Source organism: Diabrotica virgifera, chromosome 2 (assembly GCF_917563875.1).
Source record: "Diabrotica virgifera virgifera chromosome 2, PGI_DIABVI_V3a".
In the NCBI taxonomy this organism is placed as follows: Eukaryota; Metazoa; Arthropoda; class Insecta; order Coleoptera; family Chrysomelidae; genus Diabrotica; species Diabrotica virgifera.
Window position 1 is genome coordinate 130,030,496 of NC_065444.1, and position 13,141 is coordinate 130,043,636.

A 13,141-nucleotide genomic window follows, 5' to 3' on the forward strand; every position below is an offset into this window, starting at 1 on the left:
GTTTAGAATAGAACAAATTGAGTTTTTTGTTGTTATAATTGGCTATTTTTATGTTAAATTGGCTGAAAAGTCTAGTGAGAGATTGTGTCAAACCTTCTATATATGGTAATGATCCATACTTCACCTGCATGACGTCATCAGATGCTGACCGACTATGACCAGACATGTCGCCCCTTATACTACGTTCTGTGTGTGAGTACAAAAGTTTATTGAGTAAATTTTTTGGATAATAATTACATAGTAATGTGTCAAACAACAGTTTCAAATTCTTTTCAGTAAAAGAAGTATGTGAAATTTTTAATATTCTATTTTTCATTGCTAGAACGGTGTTAACTTTCTGTTTCATGGGATGATATGAGTTAAAGGGTATATATCTACCTGAGTTAGTAGTTTTTCTATACCAATCTAAACAGATGGTGTTATCTTCCGTTCTAACTCTTGTATCAAGAAAGGGTACCGAAAAGTTTGACTCCTCCTCAACTGTAAATTGCAAATGAGTATTGAATGAATTAAAAATTGTAAGTGTATTCTGTACCTCATCTTGTGGTACTGATGTTATTAAATCATCTACATATTGGTAGAGAAAAGGAAATTGAAAGTGTACGTGTTGATGTACAAAATACAACAATTTATTCATGACGATTTCAGCTAAAATTGGTGAGGTTGCTCCACCCATCGGTAATCCTAATTTTTGTTTGTAAAATTTACTCTCAAATGAGAAGTAGGTATGATTATACAAAAAGGCAATAATCTCTACGAACACTGTCTTTGGAATATTGCAATTCGGCTGTATTAGGTCAAAATGTTCTTCCACAATTGAAGTTATTAAGTCTAGAGGTATATTAGTGAATAATGAGACAACATCAAAAGACACGACTACGAAGTTGTAGGGTATAACTGTGTTATTAATTTTTTGTGCAAAATCAAAGGTATCTTTTATTTTAAATTTATTAAACGAATCAAAGGAAGAGGACAACACCTGGGCTATCATTTTGGCTAATGGTTGAATAGAAGATTTAACACAAGATACTATAGGTCTAAGAGGTATCTCTGAGTCTCTGGTTTGTGAACTTTAGGTAATCCATAATATTTAGGACAAATGCCATTATATGTAGTGATAGATTTAGCTGTTTCTGAAGAGATGTAATCACTTTCTTTGAGTCGTTTAACTAGCTTATTGCACGCAACCTCCATTAAAGTGGTAGGATCTTTATCAATCAATACATATGTATCGCGATCATTCAGGAGGTCCAATGATTTCTGAATATATGTGTCTTTATTCATAATGACAGTTACATTGCCTTTGTCTGATTTTGTGACTAGAAGATTAGGATTATTCTTAAGGAAGATTCTAGTTTCTTTTTCAATAGCAAAAGAAGGTGACTTAAAATGTTTATTGTGTTGTATAAAATTAGTAATATGATTTGTCGCTAAACTTCTGATAAAATTCTGATCTTTCTGTGGTGTCCAAGTGATAATGTGCTCCACTTCACTAATTAACTTAAAGATGTCAATGTCTTTAGGTGTCGTAGGTAAACTAAATTTAGGACCTAGTGCTAAAAAACCTAAAATTTGAGGAGGTACCTCAATATTGGAAATGTTTTTTATCCATTTATCATTGGAACTACTGTAGATGTTATTTTTAGTTTTTATTAAGTTTTTAAGTTTATTAATGTTAGCAATTTTTATTTGATTGAATAATTTATTATAGGAATTATTTTGCCTGAACAGAAAATCATCCAATATATCATTTGGAAGCAGAAAACTAAGTTTGTCTATGCATTGATCAATATTTAATTTAAGATTAGAAATATACCGGATTGTGTCGTTAATGGTTATATTCTGGAGTCTACTATTTACCTGGTGTGTAATGTTTTCTAATTGTGTGATGTTCGTTGTGCCTAGGTGTTGTGGCGTGCTCCATATGTTTTTGGTGTTATTAGTGATGAATTTTGGTAATTTTGGAATAATAACACCAAAAATATATGGAGCACGCCACAACACCTAGGCACAACGAACATCACACAATTAGAAAACATTACACACCAGGTAAATAGTAGACTCCAGAATATAACCATTAACGACACAATCCGGTATATTTCTAAACTTAAATTAAATATTGATCAATGCATAGACAAACTTAGTTTTCTGCTTCCAAATTATATATTGGATGATTTTCTGTTCAGGCAAAATAATTCCTATAATAAATTATTCAATCAAATAAAAATTGCTAACATTAATAAACTTAAAAACTTAATAAAAACTAAAAATAACATCTACAGTAGTTCCAATGATAAATGGATAAAAAACATTTCCAATATTGAGGTACCTCCTCAAATTTTAGGTTTTTTAGCACTAGGTCCTAAATTTAGTTTACCTACGACACCTAAAGACATTGACATCTTTAAGTTAATTAGTGAAGTGGAGCACATTATCACTTGGACACCACAGAAAGATAAGAATTTTATCAGAAGTTTAGCGACAAATCATATTACTAATTTTATACAACACAATAAACATTTTAAGTCACCTTCTTTTGCTATTGAAAAAGAAACTAGAATCTTCCTTAAGAATAATCCTAATCTTCTAGTCACAAAATCAGACAAAGGCAATGTAACTGTCATTATGAATAAAGACACATATATTCAGAAATCATTGGACCTCCTGAATGATCGCGATACATATGTATTGATTGATAAAGATCCTACCACTTTAATGGAGGTTGCGTGCAATAAGCTAGTTAAACGACTCAAAGAAAGTGATTACATCTCTTCAGAAACAGCTAAATCTATCACTACATATAATGGCATTTGTCCTAAATATTATGGATTACCTAAAGTCAGTGGCGGCTCGTGATTTTTACAATAGGGGAGGCTATACTACCTAACTAAAATATCTAGACAAATTTGCATTAGCAAAAAAATTCGCCAAAAAATGTAATTTAAAGCCCCATTTTTTGACCATTTTTTATTTACATTTCATAATATCATCCTAATTCATAATTTCATGATATCATATCATTTTAAAAATAGTTAGCTTAATTGTAAAAGTTTAATACCAAAGTTTGTGTCGTTTAGTTGTTAAGAATTCCATCTATTTGTTAATAGATACCTATGCATATCAAAATAAATACAGATTTGAAGTTTTGCAGTCCATACATAATGAAGCTTCAAATTTTTTAAGGTACTCAACTGAATTTTTTTAATTCTAAACGCTGCCTACTGCGAATTCAAAAACACGATAAATTACCGATATGTTGCTTTGAGTTAGAGATATCGGAAAAAGTTATTTGAGCAAGTTGTTCCAAATATTATTATAACCCCAAATACCAAATTTCATAACAAAATTCGCACTTTTAGATTTTTCATTATTTTTAGTCAGGACCCTAAAATTCGTTGCCCCGAGACGCACGCAACGGAGCCGAGAAGCTACTCTGCATCCCTTGGTATATCTCAGGGCAGCGTGTGATGGCACCGTGACCGTAGATGCCACTGTTAGGAGACCGGGTCTCCTTAAACGCCTTCTGCGCTGCACGGAGCATTAGCAACGGAGACTGCGGGCTTCTCGTGCTTGCATCTCGGGATAACCCAGGGTCCTGCCTACACTAATATGTAATAAAACTAAGACGCGATCATGCGTTCTAATGCTAATGCTCCGTACGTATGGATAATTAGTGATAATATGGAATTTACACGTTGTATAATAGTGAGAGTGATTGTTGTTTTCGCGATTCATGATAAACAAAACAGTGTAGAGTGTGTAAAAAATTTATGGGGAGGCTGAGCCTCCCTTGCCTCCTCTGACGAGCCGCCACTACCTAAAGTTCACAAACCAGAGATACCTCTTAGACCTATAGTATCTTGTGTTAAATCTTCTATTCAACCATTAGCCAAAATGATAGCCCAGGTGTTGTCCTCTTCCTTTGATTCGTTTAATAAATTTAAAATAAAAGATACCTTTGATTTTGCACAAAAAATTAATAACACAGTTATACCCTACAACTTCGTAGTGGTGTCTTTTGATGTTGTCTCATTATTCACTAATATACCTCTAGACTTAATAACTTCAATTATGGAAGAACATTTTGACCTAATACAGCCGAATTGCAATATTCCAAAGACAGTGTTCGTAGAGATTATTGCCTGTTTGTATAATCATACCTACTTCTCATTTGAGAGTAAATTTTACAAACAAAAATTAGGATTACCGATGGGTGGAGCAACCTCACCAATTTTAGCTGAAATCGTCATGAATAAATTGTTGTATTTTGTACATCAACACGTACACTTTCAATTTCCTTTTCTCTACCAATATGTAGATGATTTAATAACATCAGTACCACAAGATGAGGTACAGAATACACTTACAATTTTTAATTCATTCAATACTCATTTGCAATTTACAGTTGAGGAGGAGTCAAACTTTTCGGTACCCTTTCTTGATACAAGAGTTGTTAGAACGGAAGATAACACCATCTGTTTAGATTGGTATAGAAAAACTACTAACTCAGGTAGATATATACCCTTTAACTCATATCATCTCATGAAACAGAAAGTTAACACCGTTCTAGCAATGAAAAATAGAATATTAAAAATTTCACATACTACTTTTACTGAAAAGAATTTGAAACTGTTGTTTGACACATTACTATGTAATTATTATCCAAAAAATTTACTCAATAAACTTTTGTACTCACACACAGAACGTAGTATAAGGGGCGACATGTCTGGTCATAGTCGGTCAGCATCTGATGACGTCATGCAGGTGAAGTATGGATCATTACCATATATAGAAGGTTTGACACAATCTCTCACTAGACTTTTCAGCCAATTTAACATAAAAATAGCCAATTATAACAACAAAAAACTCAATTTGTTCTATTCTAAACTAAAAGATCCAGTTCCACTAGATAAAAACTGTAACGTAATCTACGGTATACCCTGTGAATGTGGCAAAATATACATAGGCCACACAAGTCAACGACTCAGTAAGCGCCTAGCCCTTCACAAAAGTGATTGCAAACGCAAACCCTTAGCAACAAGTTTGAGTATTCATGTCAACGATAATGACCATCGTGTCTTATATGATGAGACTATAATTCTAGATAGAGCTGAAAAAGAATCTCACCGAAAAATCTTAGAGATGTGTTATATTAACAATTGTTCCAATTCACTAAACTACAAAAAAGATGTTGATAACTTAAGTTCCATCTATACTTACATTTTACAACAGAAATTTACTAAAAATAAAAAACTACCACCTTCTTATATTAGATCCACATAATACTGTGCTCCACGCTTCACTGAATTGTACTGTTGTCATTTTCTACTTATTGTGACTCTGATGGTTGCCTGCACTACATGTGTACTGAATTCAATTTAATATACAAGTCAATTGTTAATAATTTTAAAACAATTTTTAAAAAAACTTAACTTCATGTACAGACCATGTTTTTATATTTTTATGTTTTCAACCAGACAATTTTGTCAAATTTTGAATTTAAAAAAAAAAAAAAATTTGTTAATGTCAAACCCTTCTTGGACATATTATGTTTATACCACTAACATAAAGGAATGTAAATGTAAAAAGACAACAATGAAATTACTTGTTACATTACTAACACCTACACGGATGTGTTATTTCCCTTTTGTAAACAAGATTTAACTTTTTCATCTATCAACATCACTGATATACTTGTTTCTTTAACAAAAGGTATGTAATACGTACATCTCATCGGAGTGTTGACTACTATATCCAACACTAAATACAAACCACATAATTTATTTAACATGATATGTTTATATAGAACGGGACCTATATTTCTATAGTATTTTGTGTGAAATTTAAAAAGTGTCCAATATGTGACTTAATAAAGTTAATGTCCTATGCTGGAAAAAAGAAGAAGTGATTAAGACAGGTGGCGTTTCGATAATTGACAGTCGAAACGACACATGACTTAATTAACAATTACTTGTCAAAAATGCCGGCCACATGGTGATTTAAAAAATGAATTTTAATACTTAATAAAGGCTTTGATTGCCATTTTTCCTCCAGTTGGGAGATGTGATTGGTTTGTTTTTGTGACAATGTGTGGTTTCATATCAATTTTATTATGCACTAAGAAATAGTGTCAACATTTAGGTAAGATTAAAAAAATAACATCTTTAATTTATGATGATTGTAAAGAATGTTTTTCCATTCCAGCAAGTTCTGATGAAGCCCAAAATTATGTGGCGAAAGCTTGACTTTTAATAAAAGACACTCACTTAGAAGCACCCGTTTTTTATTGCTTCCTTAGTATTGGGTCGTTCCCGGTTACCTTCAACTGTCTTTGTTTTACCAGTAACCCGTTACTGTCTTTGACTTTCTTTTTATATATATATATATATATATATATATATATATATATATATATATATATATTAATTAAACGAAAAGATTTCTCTGGTATACAGAAGAAATCTTTTCCGTAGCGGACGCGAAAATTTAAATTTCAAAGTCTTCATAAAAGACGATGAACGACAAAAGACACCTCTTTGTGTCACAGATTTGTCTACAAAGCCACGTTATTCGCTACACATTCGTCAATAACGGAGAAGAACCGTGATATGAAAGGAAACGGCAATTGCATTTTATTTCACTTCGACCACCACCGATATTCTACACGACGTGTTTCGAGCTCATGTCAAGCTCTCGTCAGGAACATCTAGGTGGATGGTCGAGGTGTAAGAAAATGCTTTTGGCCTTTCTGGTAATAATAAAATAACCAGACTTCAGTACACTTGGTACGACATCTATATTAATTAAACGAAAAGATTTCTCTGGTATACAGAAGAAATCTTTTCCGTAGCGGACGCGAAAATGTAAATTTCAAAGTCTTCATAAAAGACGATGAACGACAAAAGACACCTCTTTGTGTCACAGATTTGTCTATCCTCGACCATCCACCTAGATGTTCCTGACGAGAGCTTGACATGAGCTCGAAACACGTCGTGTAGAATATCGGTGGTGGTCGAAGTGAAATAAAATGCAATTGCCGTTTCCTTTCATATCACGGTTCTTCTCCGTTATTGACGAATGTGTAGCGAATAACGTGGCTTTGTAGACAAATCTGTGACACAAAGAGGTGTCTTTTGTCGTTCATCGTCTTTTATGAAGACTTTGAAATTTACATTTTCGCGTCCGCTACGGAAAAGATTTCTTCTGTATACCAGAGAAATCTTTTCGTTTAATTAATATAGATGTCGTACCAAGTGTACTGAAGTCTGGTTATTTTATTATTACCAGAAAGGCCAAAAGCATTTTCTTACACCTCGACCATCCACCTAGATGTTCCTGACGAGAGCTTGACATGAGCTCGAAACACGTCGTGTAGAATATCGGTGGTGGTCGAAGTGAAATAAAATGCAATTGCCGTTTCCTTTCATATATATATATATATATATATATATATATATATATATATATATATATATATATATATATATACAGGGTGTCCCAGACTAATTTACCCACGCTATATCTCTTAAACGAATAGAGATTTTCGAATGTGACAAAAGGTGGTATATTCTACTTTTAATACACTTTAATATAGAGTACAAAAAAATCATCCCCTAAATAGCCATCCCTTAGTTACAACCCCTAACTTTAATTTTTTTAATAGCAACCTCTATATTTTTTTATAGTTTGGACAAAAATGACAACACAAGGCGAAATACCAACCGCTAATGCATTTGAGCGGTAAATTTAAAGATGTTATATGGTAAGGAGAACTTGTTGTTTGTACGAAACATTATAAAGAAAGCAACAGATGGTTAGTAAACACCATTTAACTTTCAAGGAATGGTTCGAAGAAACACCCTGTATAAGCTCGTCGATATTTATTAGGATAGCCATCAAAATAAATTAGATCTGTGAAGTTGTAAATAAATATTCGTATAACCGAACTGATAGTTTTATTGCTACAATTATGTCTTCGCATATAATTTTAATCGCGTGCGCTTTAAGGCCGATTTCTCATATCGAGTTCAACTCGAGTTTAACCTGAACTTCTAGTGAACATCAGTGTGCGGCTGGGCTTAGGCAGGCCGCACATCAAAGAAACATGAAACGTAAATTACGTTTCATGGAAATAAAACAGTGCTAAACAAATATACGTCCGGCCATTTATGAAACTCTCCGAAAATAAAAATGTGTCATGAGCATGAATCACACTCGTTTCATTGGTAGGCGGACTTTGAGATTTGTTTAGCAGTGTTTTAGTTTCATGAAACATGTTTTTCGTTTCATGTTTCATGTTTTTCGTTTCATGTTTCTTTGGTGTGCGGCTTGCCTAAGGGAGCTGGAGTTCTTTGAAGATGGTGTCTTTTAATTAGTTTTTTAAATACCTCTAGAACACTTCTATTTAGAAAAACGAAAACTGATACGTCTATTTATCTTCCAGAGATAAATCGATTTCATAATTTGCGAATTTCTAGTACCAGCCATATGTGTCCTCTTTTGTCGCAACGGTTATTTAATCGCATAACTTTTTGTCTTTAACTTTTTAAGCATTTTAAGCATAACACTGGATTATTTAATCGTGAGGTATTCTAGTACTAAAAGTTACTCTTAATTTAAGTCGGTAGGATACACCGTTTTCTAGAAAAATCGATTTGAAAATGTTTCGTTTTTTGCATTTGAACAAAATTTGGAAAAAAAACGGTACTTTTAAACGGTAAAAACCTACCTAAAGTCAGAGTAACTCTTAGTTAGTTTTAGAATACCTCATAACTTAATAATTTAGTGTCAAAAAGGCTTAAAAATTGAAGACAAAAAAGTTATGCGATAAAATAACCGTTGCCCTACCCAAAACGGACGCCTATGACCGGTATTAAAAATTCGCAATTTATTGAGTCGATTTATCTCTGGAAGATAAATAGGCGTACCAGTTTTCGTTCCTCTAAATAGAAGCGTTCTGCTATACAGGGTGTAACGAAAATACAGGTCATAAATTTAATCGCATATTCTGGGACCAAAAATAGTTTGATTGAACCTAACTTACCTTAGTACAAATGTGTATATAAAAAAAGTTACAACCCTTTGAAGTTACAAAATGAAAATCGATTTTTTCCAATATATCGAAAACTATTAAAGATTTTTTATTGAAAATGGACATATGGCATTCTTATGACAGTAGCATCTTAACAAAAAATTATAGTGAAATTTGGACACCCTATAAAAATTTTATGGGGGTTTAGTTCTTTTAAACCCCCCCAAACTTTTGTGTACGTTCCAATTTAATTATTATTGTAGTACCATTACTTAAACACAATGTTTTTAAAACTTTTTTGGCTCTTAGTACTTTTTCGAAAATTCAGTTTTTATCGAGATATTTTGAATATTTGTCAAATCCACCACATATTTGTATATGGTTAAGTACGATTATGGGGGTCTAGGACATTTCGCCGTCGCCGTTTCGCCGTCGCCATTTCGCCATCGCCGTTTCGCCGTCGAGACATTTCGCCGTCGCCGTTTCGCCGTCGAGCCATTTCGCCGTCGCCATTTCGTTGTTAGCATTCGTACTTATAATTTCGGGATGATCATTACTTGTATATAAGTTTTGAATGGTTTCCGAACGATTATATACTATCACTTTTGCATAATGAAGTTTTTTATTTTTAATACAGTAAAAACAATTGAAATTGAAATCCCTTTTCTCAATATTAAGATTAGTCCTAAACTTCAACGCCGATGGAGATATTTTAGAATATCTTAGAGGAATTGCCCATAATTATGAAATGTAACTTTTTAATTATTTTTAATGCTGTAAATATTTTATTTTTCAGACGAAAACAATGTATAGTTGAATACGAAAATATAACTTGGTTTTACGTAGTTTTACTAGCAACATCAGCATTTTACTTACACTGACATTTAGTATAAAAAAGTTAGTATGTTGTTATCACGTTCTTGTAAACTTAACCAATGCCGGGATGGCGACGCAGAAACGGCCGACGGCGAACTGGCTCGACGGCGAAACGGCCGACGGCGAAGTGGCTCGACGGCGAAACGGCGACGGCGAAATCGTGACGGCGAAACGGCGACGGCGAAACGTCCCAGTCCGCGATTATGGAGACTTGGTAATAATATGAAAATTTATGTATGATTTACATTTTTAGGTATACTTTGAACCGTATTAAAAAAGAGGCCATATCTCGATAAAAGTTGCCTTCTCGAAAAAATACAAAGAGGCAAAAAAGTTTTAAAAACATTTTGTTTAACTAATGGTATCCCAGTAATAGTTTAATTGAAGCGTACACAAACATTTGGGGGGTTTAAAAGACCAAAACCCCCATAAAATTTTTATGTAAACATATCAAAAAAGAAGCCACAACTCGATAAAAAATGCCTTATCGAAAAAATACTAAGAGCCAAAAAAGTTTTAAAAATATTGAATTTAACTAATGGTACCACAATAATAATTTAATTGAAACGTACAGAAAAGTTTGGGGGAGTTTAAGGGAACAAAACCCCCATAAAATTTTTATGGGAAGCACAAATTTCATTATAATTTTTCTTTAACATGCTCCTGCCATAAGAATGCCACATATCCATTTTCAATAGAAAATCTCTAATAGTTTTCGATATATTCGAAAAAATCGATTTTCATTTTGTAACTTCAAAGGGCTATAACTTTTTTTATGTGCATATTTGTACTAAGGTAAGTTAGGTTCATTCGAACTATTTTTGATCCCAGAATATGCGATTTAATTTATGACCTGTATTTTTGTTACACCCTGTATAGTCCGTTCTTTAACGGTAAAATATTGCAAAACCTCTAAATTTTAAAGAACCGCTTGGATTGACATAAAATTTGGCATACACATAGCTAACAAGTCAAAGAAAAAAAGTGATATTGTGCCGATATGTGCTTTTGCCCTGGGGGTGGTTTTCACCCCCTTTTGGGGGTAAAAAAATATTCGTCCAAAGAAAGTCAGCAAATGGATAAACTGGCTAATTTTAAGCAACACTTTGTTCTATAGAGTTTTTTCACTAAGTCAATACTTTTCGAGTTATTTGGCAGTGAATATGTTCATTTTTTCAACAAAATAACCACGCTTCTAGACGGTTTTTCGCAAATAACTCAAATAGTAAGAATTTTGTCGAAAAAACATTCTTAACAAAAATATAGCCTGTAAAAAATTTAAAAGAATGGTGTATATATCACGTCTCTACACCTAGTAGAAGCAGTAGAGTTATAGCTAATGAAAAATAGGTTCATATTCGTCAAATTCCACATGGAATACTTTAACGTGAAATAACCAAAAATGAAGCACATTTCGGGGAAAACTCATTACGACTTATTTAAAGTGTTAAAAAAAAGCTTCATTTTGTTTTATAAAAAAAAATTCTAGCATCAAAATTAAACAAGTTACGCTCAAAATAAAGTTAATTCCTTTTGGTTTTGGTAAAAAAATCGAGAAAATCACCCCCTAATTAGTATCTTAAATGAACTTAATCGTTACGACTTCACAAGTTTCTTGACTTGTGTATATATTGTTTATATGATCTGTAAGTTTCATCGGTTCAAAGTCCTTATTATTGAAAGGGCTGTAGTTAAAAGGGGTTGAACGAGTCACTGATCACGAATGTATGCAAATTTAGAAACACCAAATCTTAATCAATTTTTGTCTGACAGAAAAACAATGAAATACATGATATTCAGAAAAGTAAATCTGACTTTTTTTGTTTTTCGAGATTTTTGGTATCTCTAACAATTTTTAAGTTATTTTGAAAAAAAGCATATTTTTCAAAATTTAAATTTTTAAAAATTTTATTTTGAAATCAAATTTTTTCAAAAATAAGCACTTTGAATGGATGAAACTTACAGATAATATAAATACAACATAAGTAAAATAATTTGTGGAGCGGTAACGATTAATTTCATTTAAGTTGCTAATTAGGGGGTGGTTTTCCCGATTTTTTTTTTGCAAAAACAAAAGGGACCAACTTTATTTTGAGCGTAACGTGCTTAAATTTAATGTTAGAAACTTTTTGTAAAAACATAAATAAAGCTTTTTTAAACACTTTAAAAAAGTTAAAATGGGTTTTCCCCAAAAAGTGCTTAATTTTTTGGATATTTCACGTCGAAATATTCTATTTGAAATTTGGTGAATATGAATCTATTTTTCATTGGTATAACTCTGGTTCTACGAGATCAAGAGACCTAACGCGTACACCATTTGTTTTACTTTTTTATAGGCTATATTTTTGCTAAGAACGTTTTTTTCGACAAAATACTTACTTTTTGAGATATTTGCAAAAAACCGTCTAAGAATGTGGTTATTTTGTTGAAAAATGAACATATTCACTCGCAAATAACTCGAAAAGTGTTGACTTGGCGAAAAAGCTCTATAGAACAAAAGTTACTTAAAATTAGTCAGTTTACCCATTTCCGGACTTATTTTGGACATATATTTTTTCACCCTCAAGAGGGGGTGAAAGTCACCCCCAGGGCAAAAGCACACATCAGCACAATATCACTTTTTTTATTTGACATGTAAGCTATACGTATGCCAAATTTCATGTCAATCCAAGCGGTTCTTTAAAATTTAGAGCAAAAACCGTGAAAGAATGGACTAATAGTCATATATAGTCATAATATAAACGATAACACTATTTTTAATTTTATTAGATTTATTTATAATTATTAAAATGACTTTTAATAAATAACATAAAAAAGGCCATGAAAATGCCGATAGTTTTACCTTTTCCCATCTATTGGCATTTCTCGAAAGCTGTAGAACGTGAAGTGACAATGAGAATTGCATTCCAAACAAACCCGAAGTTCAAGGATGAACTTCGCAGTCAATTGAACCATATATTAACGCAAGTATGAGAAATCGACCCTTAAAGAGACAGGTAAAAGATGATTTTCTAGTGCCTAAAACTGGAACATATCAACTAATATTCCTTAACTGGGAATAAAGCCAGAGAGAAAATTCTGGTCTTACAAGTATGTGAATATAGTATAGTCGAAAGGCTGCTGTGACCTCACACTTGGTAAAAAACTTGTGACGCTCTCCTAATTAGCTTCAGATATCAAAGAGAAATTATAATAGACGAAAAGAGAAACAAAAATAGACTACAAATTACAGGT